This window comes from Lissotriton vulgaris, chromosome 8 (assembly GCF_964263255.1).
Source record: "Lissotriton vulgaris chromosome 8, aLisVul1.2, whole genome shotgun sequence".
Taxonomy (NCBI): domain Eukaryota; kingdom Metazoa; phylum Chordata; class Amphibia; order Caudata; family Salamandridae; genus Lissotriton; species Lissotriton vulgaris.
Genome location: NC_141696.1, coordinates 173662138 through 173678877, shown reverse-complemented (window position 1 = coordinate 173678877; position 16740 = coordinate 173662138). Strand labels below are relative to the sequence as shown.

General features: G+C 48.2%; 1 protein-coding gene across 1 annotated transcript in view; it reads left to right on the top strand.

Annotated features, from left to right (window-relative positions):
* Positions 1-12571: 12571 nt before the first annotated feature.
* Positions 12572-16740, top strand: part of TENM4 (teneurin transmembrane protein 4) — a 1632468-nt gene continuing 1628299 nt past the window's right edge. Inside the window, exon 1 of the mRNA XM_086933907.1 lies at positions 12572-12678. The gene's annotated coding sequence lies outside the window, so the exon portion shown is untranslated. The remainder of the gene's footprint in view (positions 12679-16740) is intronic.

Sequence of the window (16740 nt, the reverse complement as noted above, 5' to 3'; positions counted from 1 at the left end):
AATTCGGAATTTACTCAAATTCCACCATAAAATTTGAGAATTGAGACCATTGCAGGTATAACACCTTTGATTGAGTCATTGATTGAACAAGGGATTTTGAGGGAGATTATGGGGAGCCCATGCAATTCACCTATTGTGGAAATTCAGAAACCAAACAGGAAGTATCTAATCATGCGGGATTCGAGCAAAGTTAATCAGATTGTGATTTCATGTTGCCCAATCGGTCCAAATCCATCTGTGATACTATATCAGATCCCATGTGAAGCTGAATGGTTTTCTGACATTGGTTTGTGTCAAGCCTTCTTCTCCATTCCCTTACATCCGGATAACCAATTTTCATTTGCTTTCCGTTTCGGAAGCCATGTGTTGACATGGTGCAGAGTCCCACAAGGGTATCCAGAGAGTCCTTCTATCTTCAATCAGATACTGAAAAGAACATGGAATCATTGGAAATGCCAAATCATTCCATTGTGTTACAGTACATTGACGACTTGTTGGTAATGTCAAGTGCTCAGGAGGCTTGTATTTGTGACACCATTGTATTACTGAACATTTGGCAGTGAGTAGGCATAATGTGTTACCAACAAAGTTAAAAGTTTGCAGAAGGGAGGTCCTTTACTTGGGACATCACATTGAGAAAGGAGACAGAAAGGTGTCACTAGATCAAATTACTGCCATTCTGCAGATGAATCCGTCAAACACCAAAAAGGAAGTTTGCATGTTTCATTGGAATATGAAGAACTCTATTGAATACAATGGAGTGTGCCGTGCTTCTACGGGCTGGTAAAGGCCTGCAAAGCAACATTCCAATGATTTCACAAAGGCCTCTCAGAGCTCAAGGGGATTTAAACCACCTCGGGCTCAGAGACGCCTTTGTTTTATTTGTTAGAGCATTCTGCCCTCTAGTGGCAGAATGTTCTAATAGCCTTATAGAACTGAAAGAAAAACGAGGTTTTTGAGCGCACTGCTCCTTTATTGGTGTGTTATGTTCTAACTTATAGTTTGTAGCTTTTATCAATTTTTGCGTGCAGTCAAGGCGGCGCCTCTTGCCTTCGGACACCCACTGAATAATCCAAAAAGTTGTGCTTCCCACTGACAAAGTGGAAGCATCCCCTGACGCACAGCCGTTAAATCCTACTGGGAGTCACCCAGAGTTCCTCAAAAGTTCAAAACAAATTTTTGAATGTTTACATGTTTCTTTATTTTTCAAGAAATGTCTTATTTGATTAAATTCATCAATTTTTTACTTTGAATGCATTTTAGTAGTACTCAAGTCGAATGCATTTCGGTCAATTAGACCTTCATCTGGGACCACATGAGCTGAAACAAGGTATAACAAAAATCGTGTCACAAAACGTAATAAAAATAACATGGTACATATTCATTAATACTGTCATGTTGCTAATAGTGACTTATTGTGAGATACACCCCAGTGCACAACCAGCTTCTGTGTCATGGTGACATTTTATCACAAAAAACGCCCGTATGGGCACTCACAATTGTAGTATTTGCCAGCGTCTCACGTATTATGCTTGTGGTCGCATGGATGAAACTGTCAAGGAGAATGCGTGGATAACTTCAATATAGAACCTTCATTCGTAATTCTAAATACTCGAAAAACGAACTTAAATTCGGTGTATAATTAGCGTGGTATTCACTTACTTTCTCGACGCATAAATCAGCGTCTCCTCTCTCCTAGTCTCAGTTAGACAGCACGGTCAGTCTTCCGGCATCCACTAGACGCCGGTCCAATCATTCCCCATATAGCTCTCACTGGTTCACACAGTTACTGTGATTGGACGATCCCCGGTCATGTGATCGGGGTAGCGTCCAATCCTGATCTGTTTCTAGTCCGAAAGCATGTTAAGAAAGCATTTCAAAACATGAATATAAACCTGGCATTGTGTAAATTCATCAAACGGTGAATGTCTTGATAATGCGTGAACAATGTAAAATAAACAGTGGGAATAACGATAAAAAGTCAAACATTCATGATATTCAACAAAAATATAACTAGAAATGGATGGCTACTGCATCCACCAGTACGGGTAAGGCAGAGCACAGAATGTGCTTAATTCTACATTTTTACCAAGTTCATAAATAGCACATGAATTCTACCCGGTCATTGAGTCCAAAGGGCTTGTGGGTATTCAACAGATACATCCAGCTATTCTCCCTCTGAAGGAGAAATCTGTTGTTATCACGACCTTCTCTTTTTTCAATTACTTCCAGGATCGTAAATTGGAGTTGGGAAACATTATGTTTAGCTTCGTTGAAATGCAACGCTATTGTGGACTTCACATTAGCCGTTCTTATATTTGATTTATGTTCGTTTAATCGTGTTTTAATTTTTCTGATTGTTTTTCCCACATATGCCTTTCCGCATGGGCATTTAAGCATATAGATGGCGTTGCTCGTGTCACAGGTGGCATTGACATGTAACTTTATATTGTGTCCCTTCATAGGATGTGTGATCGTGTTTCCTCTTATGATGTTATTACAGTGACCACACTGCAAACATGGTCTTGTTCCTTGGTACATCTCATCTTTAGAACTCTTTTGTTTCAACAGTTGTCCTAGATTTTTGCTACGAGTAAAGGCAAAGATTGGTTGTTGTTCGAAACTGGGTTTAAAGTCAATTTCCGCTCTAAGAATACTCCAATGTGTCCGTATGATTTTTTTGAATCTGTGACTCATGGTTGAGTATTTCGATACCACTGTCATTCTTTCCTGTTTGTTCTTAGTTCGTGTTTTCAATAGTTCTGTCCTCGGTATCTTCTTCACTTTCTCAATGGATTGTTCAACAAGAATATTGGGATATCCTCTTTTTAGAAATCTGTCACCCATCGCTCTCAAGGTATGGTCAACTTTACTCTCCTCCGAGGTGATTCTTTTTGCTCTCATCATCTGAGATATCGGTAGATTCTTTTTTAGTGATTCTTGATGGAAGCTTTGAAAATGAACAGTGTTGTTCCTATCGGTCGATTTTCTATGCATTTCCGTTTGGATTTTTCTTTCTTTTAAATTAACTCGCACATCCAGAAATGTTATCGTAGATTTGGAAGTTTCCCATGTCAGTTGGATTCTGTCGTTTTTCTGATTTAATTCCATTAAGGCATGCTGTAATGTGTCTTCTGTGTTCTTCCATATTAAGAATATGTCGTCTATGTATCGGACAATTATTTTCAGATTGTTTGTCCATGTTGGGTTGTTTAGTATGTGCTCTTCTTCATATGCCTTCATGTATAGATTCGCATATACAGGGGCCGCACAATTGCCCATCGATGTTCCGACTAGTTGTTGGTACCATTCATCGTTGACCTTAAAGTAACTGTGGTATAGCGTAAAAATTATCAGTTCCATAAGAAAGATTTGCATGGATTTATCATAATCAGTTGCTAGGATGGCTTGTTCCATTGCTTCGATGCCACTTCCGTGGGGTATCGAAGTATATAAGGACTTCACATCCGCTGTACAGAGAATCAGTTCCTCATCATCTTTAAGCTCCAACTGGTTTAACTTAGTCAAAAAGTCGGTGGAATCTCTGATGTATGTCGTCATGTTTTGAACTGAAGGTTGCATGTATTTGTCTATGAATTTCCCTGTGGCTTCATGTATGCTGTTTTTAGTAGATACGATGGGACGCAGTGGAGGGTCCCATAAGTTCTTGTGCACCTTGGGCATCATGTAGAAGGTCGGGCTGTTAGGATTTTCTTTCAACAGAAATGTTTTTGTTTTGTCATTTATAGTACCATTCTCCCTTGCTTTGTTGATTATTTCAGTCAATTTTTTGGTATATTCTTTAGTAGGATTTAGGTTCAATTTTGAATAAGTGTTAGAATCAGCTAGATGTTCTTCGACTTTTTGTTGGTACATAGTAGCTTGCATTATAACGAGGGCTCCGCCTTTATCAGCCTTGGTGCATATTATCTCTTTGTTCTCAGCAAGTTTTTTCAAGGTATCCAAATCTTTATTGGTCAGGTTTCTGCGGGGTTTTTTTTCAAACTTTATCTTGTTCAAATCTTGCTTCACCATGGTTTCAAATAAGTCAAGGGTTTTGTGACTTGAAGGTGCCATAAAAGTACTTCTGGCTCGTAGTCCTTTTAGTTGATCCTGTTCAGTTGCCAAGGGTCTATCCACAATGTGGTCAAAAAAATATCTCAACCTTAGTTTCCGCATTAGCTTGAAAAAACTAATTTCCAGTTCCAGTGGGTTCGTCAAGGTGGTGGGAACAAAAGAAGTACCCTTTTGCTCAAAAGCCTGTGCACTCTGTGTTATTGGAATCAAGCTAAACTTGGCTGCTGAGCCCTATCTAGGGCAATACTGTTCTTGGGTTGCTTGTATTCTAGTTCATAGAGGACCTGACCTGGAAGTGCGGCTGGACTGTTCCCATTGGAGCAGGGTCAAGGCTAATTTGCATATGGCTGGGTCCAGACTGAGGTGGCATGGTGGGCAGAATGAAGATTGCCTGGGATGCCGACCCAAGTAATTACCAGTGGCTGAGATTAATTCAAACACTACATCCATCACTTTTTTGTATAGATTAGCATGAGTGGGATGGGTATGCCCAGACTTGGGTCCAGTGCACACTGTATCACTGCAATGAAGCTATACCTGGCTGATGAACCCTGGCTAGGGCAAAACCATTCCTGGGACGCTTGTGTTCTGGTGCAGGCAGAACGTGGCCTAGCAATTCAGACAGGATAGTTGCCATTGGAGCAGGGTTGTTAGACCTATCATCCTTAGGGTGGTCTTCTCCCAAAAATGTTACCTTTGACCTCCATGTTTTGCTGTATCTTTTTTGTTGGCTTTAAGACTCTGGGCACTTTACCACTGCTGAAAAGTGCTAAAGTGCATTTGCTTCTACCCTAAAACATGTGTAATTAGTGTATGCATGATTGGCATATTCAGTTTACTTGTAAGTCCTATGTAAAGTGGTATGCTATCTACCCAGGGCCTGTAAGTTAAATGCTGCTAGTGGGCAGCAGCAATGATTGTGCCACTCACAGAAGGAGCCTTTCAAACCTGTCTCAGGGCTGCCACTGTAGTGCCTCCCGAGATCTACGAATCACACAGCGTATTGTCGCTGCTGCAGCTTGGTCAGATCAACACATCCCCTCGACTGCATGGCAGAATCCGGTGCACCACATGATGACTTTTGACTCCAGCACCTGTCTTCGGAACCAACCCATTGCCATCAGCGCATGGAGAAGATTGACTCATGCTCAACTTGCAGGACCCACAGCAATGCATCTCACTAAGCATCTCGCTGTTGCGACCAAGAAAGGTACTTTGTTCACCAGGGCCTGCGTGGGTCCTGTATCTAGCAGCGTTCCATCGGCCCGAACTTTGGCTTTGCTTCTGTCCAGCATGACCTAAGGCAACCTTTTTTGCACTACTTGATTTTAGGTGCTTTACTGCATTTATTCTTTCGAAATTCAAAATCTCAACTTCTATACATTGGATATTTGTTGTTTTGGTCTTATTTTGTTCAGAATTTTAATAGTCTATTTTTCTAAACCTGGGTAGAGCCTTTTTGTGATGCATTAATTATGTTACTGTTTGAGTGTGTTGCACAAATACTTTACACATTGCCTCTTTAGATAAACCTGGCTGGTCTGTGCCAAGCTACCAGAAGGTGAGTATGTTTTTGTGTGCCAGCTCACCCTTACTAGGATTGTGGCTTATGCTTGGACAGGGAATATACCTTTGTTAACCAGAAATCCAATTGCTAACACTGGTGATCAGCAGTGAAGATAGGACTTGTGTTTGTTGAATACCATCTAGTAACTCATTGTTCACTACAACTCTGCAAAACCATTCTGAATTTTTCATTCTTGCAGGGTTTGGGTTTTGGGGTACAGGGGTGTTTTTAGGTTTCAGGGCAGGGTTTGGGTTTTGGGGTACAGGGGTGTTTTTAGGTTTCAGGGCAGGGTTTGGGTTTTGGGGTACAGGGGTGTTTTTAGGTTTCAGGGCAGGGTTTGGGTTTTGGGGTACAGGGGTGTTTTTAGGTTTCAGGGCAGGGTTTGGGTTTTGGGGTACAGGGGTGTTTTTAGGTTTTAGGGCAGGGTTTGGGTTTTGGGGTACAGGGGTGTTTTTAGGTTTCAGGGCAGGGTTTGGGTTTTGGGGTACAGGGGTGTTTTTAGGTTTCAGGGCAGGGTTTGGGTTTTGGGGTACAGGGGTATTTTTAGGTTTTAGGGCTGGGTTTAGGTTTTGGGGTACAGGGGTATTTTTAGGTTTTAGGGTGGGTTTGGGTTTTGGGGTTCAGGGGTATTTTTAGGGTTTATTTTTTTTAAAGAACGACTTTAATTAAATTAAAATAATTAATTAAATTAAAATTAATTAAATTTATTAAATGAAATTAATTACCATTTTAAGATTAATACAATTATATTAATTAAATTAAATTAATTAAATTTAAATAATTACTATTTTTAATTTTATTAAATTAAATTAATAAAATTATATTAATTTAATTAAATTACATTAATTCCTATTTAAAATTAAATTAAACTTAATTAAATAAATTATATTAATTACATTTTTACAATTATTTTAATTATATTAGTAAAATAAAATTAATAAAATTAACTTAATTTCATTTTTTTTTTTAAATTATACTTACCTATACTTACGATGTAATGGTATGCGTTGTAATACCATCTGCTATGTAATATCCTGCGTTGTAATGACATCCGTTGTAATGGAACCTGCGTTGTAAAAGTTGCGATGTTACAGCATGCGTTGTAAAATAACGCGTTGTAACATCATAGATCCATAAGTCCTCTGTTTCCGAGGAGACCTTGAGTTCTGGAAACTCCTCCCCCCGCCTCACCTCGAGGTCAATGACGTCGGCTGCTGTTTCGGCGTTCGGTGCTGTGCTTGGCGCTGGGTACTCCGAGACTGCTGGGACCAATTAAGCCGGTGCAGACTGGAGTTTTTGGAAACGGGCTCCTGGATGAGACGCGAGCGGGGCGAGTGGATTGAGAAAGTGAGCGGCGCATCAATTAACGGACACTGGCTTTGATGTGATGTGAGAAACAATGTGTCCGGTTAGATTGGTCTCGACTGCACGTTAACGCTGTGTTCCGAGTATCCCTTCGCTCACTTGCCTCATTGCCTGTTACTTTGGACTGCTACTACTAAAGACATTGCCGCTGAGGCTGCACCAATTTGGAAATCGGCCGTAGTGCGGGTCTGCAGTGCATTCCTGCTCTCACTTTGCCTGCTTGGACTTCTGGGCAAGCGTTTTGAGGAGAGTGTGATCAGTGCACTGTTGCACGTTGTTAAGAGGGCAAAAGCAAGAGGCTGCTGTGATTGCTGGGGGAAACAGAGAGAATCAAACAGAAAAGAGACTGGGTTTGGATTCAGACGTTTTTTTTTTTTTTTCTATGTGTTCTCAGCGTTTGACTGTATCGGTGGGCTCTGCGCTACCCTCTTCAAATAAGGTGGCTGGAACCATTCGACAATCAGTTGGTTCAGAACTAGTTGCTAATTACTTGATACCGGCGGGGGTACGCTCACTGGAGCTGGGGGGCGAGGGGAGTCCTCTTCTGTTGCCGCCACCGCGAGGAGTCACTACATTGCAGGCATAGCGCCGCTGCCCCAGGACTGCAATTCCCGGCTGCCTCAGCGGCGGCGCAGCTTCCACACGCACTGCAAGCGCCAGCAGGCGCCCATATACAGCGCTCTGATCAGCTTCGCGGGACACGAGCGGGATGCAGGGCCAAGCCCGGGCAAAGGGCGGGCCCTTTGTGGCCCTCAGAGGCCGGGACGGGGCCACCCTTTTTGACTCCATCATACTGCCAAGGTAATAACTGTACGTTCTTTCTGACATTCCGGCAAAGGTTTACCCACTGGCCTTAACCCTTTCGATGCTGATGACGAGCTCAGCTCGTCATGATGCACAGTTGAGCTGTGCTGATGACGAGCTGAGCTCGTCATGAATACATAGTAAGAGCAATTTCCAGCACAGGGGGGGAAAACGCCTAGCAGCCAAGGTGTTAAGTCGCAAATTTTCCAATACCCTCAGATTTTCTTGCGGCCTTGTTAGAGCCTAACTTTGCACACCTTACAATGACTCATAAGGGAATGACTAATAAATCCATCAACCAGAGACGCTTGCACTCAGGGTCACAAGCTCTTTGAGGGCCATCTCCGCCCACCGCTCTAACGAATGAACCTGCAAGGACTAGCATGTCCACCAATCAACCGCCCCATCCAACTAATGGTATAACGCAACAACTCTCACTGCTGGACGAGTTAAATTCCCTCTGCAAAACAAGGTATGCCACTGTGGAACCCAGAAATGAAACTAAAAGTCCCTCCCCTTGCCCTGATAAAAGAACCTGTATGCCAACCTGTATGTCAAGCCCAACCGCTAGTCCCTTGGTTAACACACCAACCACAGTCTTTCCCCAGTCCTCAACTAGCAAAAGGAAGTGGGATGGGGTCAAGCCCACAGGGAACAAACCTAAACAACAAAAACTGTCTTTTAGCTCCCCGCTGACTGCAACTAACCCCTTTCTAAAATTGGAAGAAAAAATGGACCAATTGGTAACATCTCTCAATTCGAACTTTCTGGCCCAGATTGAACAAATGGTTGGCTCACTCATTTCGCCACTCATTGACAAAATTTCCACCCTAGAGGATAGGCTGCTGGGAATAGAGAAATGTATTAAGAACAGCCAAATATGTACTGAAAAACCTGTAACACCAATCTGTCCCAACCCACCTGGTACAAGCAGTAACACTCAAACTCACTTCTTAGCCCCTATCCCTTCACCCCCTAATGCCCCTAAAATTAACCCCAAATCCGGACCTATACAATATACTGTTACAAGAGTAGAGCCTAATAAACCAACACACATACAGCTACCCCTAGAGGCTGTACCCTTTGTGTGCGTTCTTGCGGGAGTTCCCGCACTCAAAAGTGGGAAAATTGAGCGGGAACAAGACTTACTTAACAAAGTCACGCATTGGCTAACTAAAAACAGGCCCCTGCCACTAGGATCGGATGGTACCATCATGGCTGTTAGAAGGGTGGGCTGGCTAGGTCCCCTAAAAAAAGACATCGACGGGGACCTTGTTTTAATAAAATTTAGAAACAGTTCAGTCGTTCCCTACCTGCGAACTTTGTACCCCCGTGAAGGTGTTGGCCCTATATCCGTCTGGGACTTACGTGACTTTTATCCAAGCATGGCATAGTCCCCGCGCCTAAAACTAAGGGCAGAGTTGGCTCACTCGAGGAGCAAAAATACCCGTGCACCCTGTGGCCATGGCTTTTCCGCCTTCAATTACCCTGTAACAATGTACAATGACCATGGGTATGGAAAATCATGAATTTTACTATGAAACAAAGGAATTTATTCATGTAGCATAGACATTTTATCTTTTTGCCATTTTGTGCTTTTGTATGTAATTTTTGATATGAGTGTTTTTAAATGTATGCTTTTATGATTTTAAACAAAAAATCGAATAAAGCTAGTATGATATGATATGATATACATATAAGTCACCACTATGGTAGGCCCTAGGAACCCCTATGGGCAGGGTGCTATGTAGGTAAAAGGTAGGGCATGTACTTTTAAGTTTTGTGTGCCCTGGTAGTGACAAACAGCCTATTTTGTTTTTCACTACTGTGAAACCTACTCCTCTCATAGGTTAACATTTGGAATTCCTTAATACACTTTTAAATTACAATTCCTGATCAGAGAGCAGTAGCTTTTTCATGTTGTATATCTTTGGAATGGTAATGATAAATCCTCCGTACTGGTGAAGTGGATTTAACATTACTATTTTAGTAGTTCCACTATTAGAAAGTGAACATTAATCTGCACTTACTGCTCTTTGTGCCTGACAGCCTGTCTCCAATACACGTCTGAGGTGGGCGACAGCAACACTTCGTGCATTCCCTCTGGACAGCGACAACACAGAAAGGATAGGTGTGTCTGAGTACTGATCTACATACATCTGCATTCTGATGGCCTTGCCTGGGCAGGATGGAAGGGAGGAGCTATCAATTCACTGCAATAGATAGTGTCCTGCCTCACACAAAGGGCTGATTTAACCCCTACAGATAGCCTGGCAGACAGGGCTGGGAAGAAAAGGGAACCTGTGCACTGCAGAGACCTGATTTGAAGTCCTACCCACATCAAAGGCACTTTTGGGTATAAGTACTGGGTCTCTGACCCCATCAAAACAGACACTACTGAACTTGTAAGTGAAGCTCTGCCAGAAGAACTGCTGTGCTGCTGTACTGCTGGACTGCTGCTATGGAAGACCTGCTTTTCTGTTTGTTGCCTTGTTGCTCTCTCACTCTGCTAAAGGCAAGCTGGACTCTGCCTTCACTCCAAGTGATCTCTAAGGGTTTGTTGGCATGTCTCCTGTTGCTGGAGACTCTGAGATATCAAAGTCTCTACCCCTGCTCCTGTGCCTGGCTCACTGAAAGTGGTTCAGATACTTGCAACACAGATGTTGACACATCACCTGTCTGCATGTAGCAGAACCAGTCCATCGACCCAGTTACGGAAGTAGAATCGGAGGATTATATCGGAACCAGTGCCTTTGCCTCCAAAGATTCATGCATCGTACACCGTATCGCTGCTACTGCACCTTGGTGATATCGACACAATCCCTCAATCGCATGGCAGAATCTGGTGCATCGCTCGATGCTTCCCGGCTATGGCACACATTTTGGGAACCAGAGCGTGAAGAAGATCGACGCATCTCGCTGTTGACACCAGGAAAGGTACGTTGTTCACCAGGGCCTGTGTGGGTCTTGTATCTAGCCGGTGCTCTATCAAGGTCGGCCTGACCTTTGACTGTGCTCAGGTCCAGTGCGACGTAATGTAATCTTTTCAACACTACTTGCTTCTAAGCGTTTTACTGCTTTTACTTTTTTGAAATTCAATAGCTCAAAATCTATACATTGGATATTTGGCGCTTTGGTCTTGTTTTGTTCAGAATAAAACAATCTACATTTCTAAATGTGTGTGGAGTCTTTTTGTGGTGCATTCATTGTGTTACTGTGTGATTGTGTTGCAGAAATACTTTACAAATTGCGTCTTTAGATAAGCCTGACTGTTCTGTGCCAAACTACCAGAGGGTGAGCACAGATTACCGTTACGGTGTACCAGCCTACCCTGGCTAGGATTGTGGCTTTTGCTTGGACCGGGTATATACCTTTTCCAGACAGAAACCCAATTTCTAACAAGGGTCAAGACTGATTTGCATATGGCTGGGTTCAAACTGAGGTGGCATGGTGTGCAAAATAACGATGGATGCGGCCAGAGTAATTAACAGTGGCTAAGATTGATTAGATTATTCTATCCATCATTTTTTGTATACTTCAAAAGCCTACGGAGGGAGCTTTGAATGTCAGAGCCTGGAATAAAAGGCTGTGTAGTCTTGATTTCCCAGTATGCTTCTTTAATTCGCCACCAGACACTACCTTCCCCTTTAACTCACTTTTGCAGATTCCTACTTTCTCCTTTTGATACTTTTTTGTGTTTGTTTGACTCCTTCTTTCCCCCTTGTGTGGCTCTCTCTCTTTTGCGCGGGGTCAAAGTCTCATGAGGAAAAATAAGTGCTGGTCCCCACATATGAGTGTTGGTGGGTCCCACCTGTAACCACTAGCTCAAATTAAGCACTGGTTCCTGTGGTGCTTGGGACTGGGCCACCTGCAGGTGCTCCGCGCAGGGATGAGGCCGCGGACTGGCAGCATCGCCTGGGAGCTGGGAAGCTTGGCTCCCCCCTTCCTCCTCCGCCGGAGTGGTACAGGCCGTCTTTGAACGCATGCGAGCCTGTCATTCCCTTCCCAGGCAGTGTGGGATTGGAGCCTGCCCCACTCATTGTAGCGGCGTGCGCGCGCGCCTCGGAGTACGGGGACCGGGGATGCCGGAGGAGCCTACGGATTGCAGCGCTTGGTGCTGGGGCTCGGGAGGATACTGAGGCTGGCCGGCGGGAGCGCGCGCCTGGGGGGCTCTTTTTCTTGACCGTGGATCTGTGATGAGCCAGGAGGATGGGAGCCCGGGATCCTGCGGAGCGATAGGCTGCTGCTGCAGCTGCTGACAGTGGATGCATCTCTGGTCCAGCCCTTGTCTGTATGTATTTTAATGCGCCCCGTACTCCAAGCCCTCAAGAATGCCCTTGTGACACGTACAGCGAGCACGGGGGGCGTGAATCCGTCAGATTGGTAGAAAGCTGCTGAAAGTGGATGGTTTGGGAACCAAGCTGCCTGCCCGTGTGTGCGCCTCGCCTGCTGCAGGACCTCGCAACCTGCCCCTACTGCGCGATCTAAGCAAGGGAGCGTGGATTGGCGATCCGGGGCTGCTGCTGGGAGGAGATCGCTTCTGGAAGCCTGGGTGAGCCCCCCGGGTACCACCGGACTTCGGAGCCTGCCTGGGAGGCTTGGACGCTGCAGGCCGGTGAGCTGGGGCTGCTGCTCAGAGAGGCGATCGCTTCTGGAAGCGGGCCCCTGCCTGCAACCCCCGCGTACTACCAGACTTCAAAGCCTGCCTGGGAGGCTTGGACCTGCAAGTGGGCGAGCCGGGCTACTGCTGGCGCAGGGTCGCCTTTCGGATCCCCCTGCCCGCCCTTGGGGGTTATTCCCGGGGCACAGAGCACTCCCAGCCTGCGATGGAACGCGGGGACGGCTGCCCGGACCCCCTCGGAATGGTAAGCGCCTGTTTATGCAGCTGGAGGCAGCCCCCTTCCCCTGGGTATGTCTCTGCTCGTGACTCTACGGAGACCCCCGCCCCTCCCATGATAACCAGGGCAGGGATCACGGGTGCCTATGGCTGATCTGCCCCTGCCTTGTGTGGCCTCGCAGAGACCCCCTCCCTTTGACAGCCCCGCAGCCTGTCTGTGCTGCCAGCTCTTGACCAGCTGCGGTGCCCGAATGTTGTGGATGGGGTCGGAATTAGCATCCTGCGAGGACAGTTGTAGTGATTTGCCCCCTCCCACCTCTTCTTTTTAATCATTAATATGCGGCTCGTTCTGCTGCGCGTGTTGTTGTCGTCTGTATTATATTTTCGTCTGGGATTTGCCACACTCGGCTTCAAAGCCCGAATCTGAGGGGGAGGCGCCATGAAAGCGAGCCTCGGTGCTACATGTCCTGGTTTTAGTAGTGATTGGCCTCACTTCACACCTGCAGCGAGGATTAATGAAGGCAGCACGGGCACAGGACAAGCCAGGCCACAGAGCTGCCAGGTCTCCCGTGCCTTGTAGTAAATCTTCAGCAAGCCCAGACTTTTTAGACTTTTTAGGCACAAACTCGTTGCATTCTGAGACGTGCAGGTCTTCCATGACAGGTCATGCCTAGCCTACAGAGGTGGCGTCGGTTCAAAGCCCGGGCTGTCTGGAGATGATACGCAAGACGTAGGGGACAATTGGTATGTGTGTGTGTGTGTGTATATATATATATATATATATATATATATATATATATATATATATATATATATATATATATATATATATATATATGTCTAGGGCTCTGCAACACTTCCGTGGCCACCAGTGGTGTAGCAAGCGTGGCACGGGCCTCCATGGAAGCCAAATGCACCCCTTAAAAAAATACAGTCATGTGGAATGCAATAGGACTCTCAGAGCACGGGACCCCGGTGCTACTGCACCAACTGCACAATTGATAAACAGGCCAATGATCGTCGCTGCTTTTCTGTATGTTTAACGGTGTGATTAAGGTGAAGTCTCCTAAAGGTCTGGTGGGAGCAGCGTGTTTACACGGTGTGTTACAAGGGAGGGTGTGCGGTTGTATGTTATAGGTTCAGCTTTAACTCCGACTCGTGCCTCTTACTCAACAGCCCCACGTGTCTCTGGTTAACCAACCCCCTCCCCGGAGCACAGTAGACTCGTGAGCCCCCTCCTGCTGCTGAGCGCAGGTCGGAGCTCCCAGGCTGCGATAGAGGTTGAGGCGCGGTGCCTGCCCATCCAATGCAGCGTGCCGCTCTGCCAGCCTCCTTCCACCCCGTGCATGGCGCCGCTCTGCCAGCCCCCTTCCACCCTGAGCAGAGTGCCATTCTGTCAGTCTCCTCCCACCCTGTGCAAGGCACCGCTCTGCCAGCCTCATTCCACCCTGTGGAGGCTCTGCCAGCCTCCTTCCACCCTGAGGAGGGCGCAGCTCTGCCAAACTCCTTCCACTCTGTGCAGGGTGATGCTCTGCCAGCCACCATCCACCATGTGCAGGGCACTGCTTTGCCAGCCTCCTTCCACCCCGTACATGGCGCCACTCTGCCAGCCTCCTTCCACCCCGAGGAGGGCGCCGCTCTACCAACCTCCTTCCACCCTGTGGAGGCTCTGCCAGCCTCCTTCCACCCAGTGGAGGCTCTGCCAGCCTCTTTCCACCCTGAGGAGGACGCAGCTCTGCCAGCCACCTTCCACCCTGTGCAGGGCACTGCTCTGCTAGCTCCCTTCCACCCTGTGCAGCGTGCCGCTCTGCCAGCCTCTTTCCACCCTCAGCAGGACACTGCTCTGCCAGCCCCCTTCCACCCTGAGCAGAGTTCCATTCTGTCAGTCTTCTTCCACCCTGTGCAAGGCACCGCTCTGCCAGCCTCCTTCCACCCTGTGCAGCGTGCCGCTCTGCCAGCCTCCTTCCATCCCCTGCAGGGCACAGCTCTGCCAGCCCCCTTACACCCAAGCAGAGTGCCGTTCTTTCAGTCTCCTTCCACCCTGTGCCAGGGCACCGCTCTGCCAGCCTTCTTCTACCCTGTGCAGTGTGCTGCTCTGCCAGCCTCCTTCCACCCTGTGGAGGGTGATGCTCTCCCAGCCTCCTTCAACCCTGTGGATGGTGATGCTCTGCCAGCCCCCTTCCACCCTGTGGAGGGTGATGCTCTCCCAGCCTCCTTCCACCCTGTGGAGGGTGATGCTCTCCCAGCCTCCTTCCACCCTGTGGAGGGTGATGCTCTCCCAGCCTCCTTCAACCCTGTGGAGGGTGATGCTCTGCCAGCCCCCTTCCACCCTGTGGAGGGTGATGCTCTCCCAGCCTCCTTCCACCCTGTGGAGGGTGATGCTCTCCCAGCCTCCTTCCACCCTGTGGAGGTTGATGCTCTCCCAGCCTCCTTCCACCCTGTGGAGGGTGATGCTCTCCCAGCCTCCTTCCACCCTGTGGAGGGTGATGCTCTCCCAGCCTCTTTCCACCCTGTGGAGGGTGATGCTCTCCCAGCCTCTTTCCACCCTGTGGAGGGTGATGCTCTCCCAGCCTCCTTCAACCCTGTGGAGGGTGATGGTCTGCCAGCCTCCTTCCACCCTGTGGAGGGTGATGGTCTGCCAGCCTCCTTCCACCCTGTGGAGGGTGATGCACTCCCAGCCTCCTTCCACCCTGTGGAGGGTGATGCTCTCCCAGCCTCCTTCAACCCTGTGGAGGGTGATGCTCTCCCAGCCTCCTTCCACCCTGTGGAGGGTGATGCTCTGCCAGCCCCCTTCCACCCTGTGGAGGGCGATGCTCTGCCAGCCTCCTTCCACCCTGTGGAGGGTGATGCTCTGCCAGCCTCCATCCACCCTGTGGAGGGTGATGCTCTGCCAGGCCCTTCCACCCTGTGGAGAGTGATGCTCTGCCAGCCTCCTTCCACCATGTGGAGGGCGATGCTCTGCCAGCCTCCATCCACCCTGTGGAGAGTGATGCTCTGCCAGCCTCCTTCCACCCTGTGGAGAGTGATGCTCTGCCAGCCTCCTTCCACCCTGTGGAGGGTGACCTGTGGAGAGTGATGCTCTGCCAGCCTCCTTCCACCCTGTGGAGGGTGATGCTCTGCAGCCTCCTTCCACCTTGTGGAGGGTGATGCTCTGCCAGCCTCCTTCCACCATGTGGAGGGCGATGCTCTGCCAGCCTCCTTCCACCCTGTGGAGGGTGATGCTCTGCCAGCCTCCTTCCACCATGTGGAGGGCGATGCTCTGCCAGCCTCCTTCCACCATGTGGAGGGCGATGCTCTGCCAGCCTCCTTCCACCCTGTGGAGGGTGATGCTCTGCCAGCCTCCATCCACCCTGTGGAGGGTGATGCTCTGCCAGCCTCCATCCACCCTGTGGAGGGTGATGCTCTGCCAGGCCCTTCCACCCTGTGGAGGGTGATGCTCTGCAGCCTCCTTCCACCCTGTGGGGGGTGATGCTCTGGAGCCTCCTTCCACCCTGTGGGGGGTGATGCTCTGCAGCCTCTATCCACCCTGTGGAGGGTGATGCTCTGCCAGCCCCTTCCACCCTGTGGAGGGTGATGCTCTGCCAGCCTCCTTCCACCCTGTGGAGGGTGATGCTCTGGAGCCTCCTTCCACCCTGTGGAGGGTGATGCTCTGGAGCCTCATTCCACCCTGTGGAGGGTGATGCTCTGCAGCCTCCTTCCACCTTGTGGAGGGTGATGCTCTGCAGCCTCCTTCCACCCTGTGGAGGGTGATGCTCTCCCAGCCTCCTTCCACCCTGTGGAGGGTGATGCTCTGGAGCCTCCTTCCACCCTGTGGAGGGTGATGCTCTGGAGCCTCCTTCCACCCTGTGGAGGGTGATGCTCTGCAGCCTCATTCCACCCTGTGGAGGGTGATGCTCTCCCAGCCTCCTTCCACCCTGTGGAGGGTGATGCTCTGGAGCCTCCTTCCACCCTGTGGAGGGTGATGCTCTGCAGCCTCCTTCCACCCTGTGGAGGGTGATGCTCTCCCAGCCTCCTTCCACCCTGTGGAGGGTGATGCTCTGGAGCCTCCTTCCACCCTGTGGAGGGTGATGCTCTGCAGCCTCCTTCCACC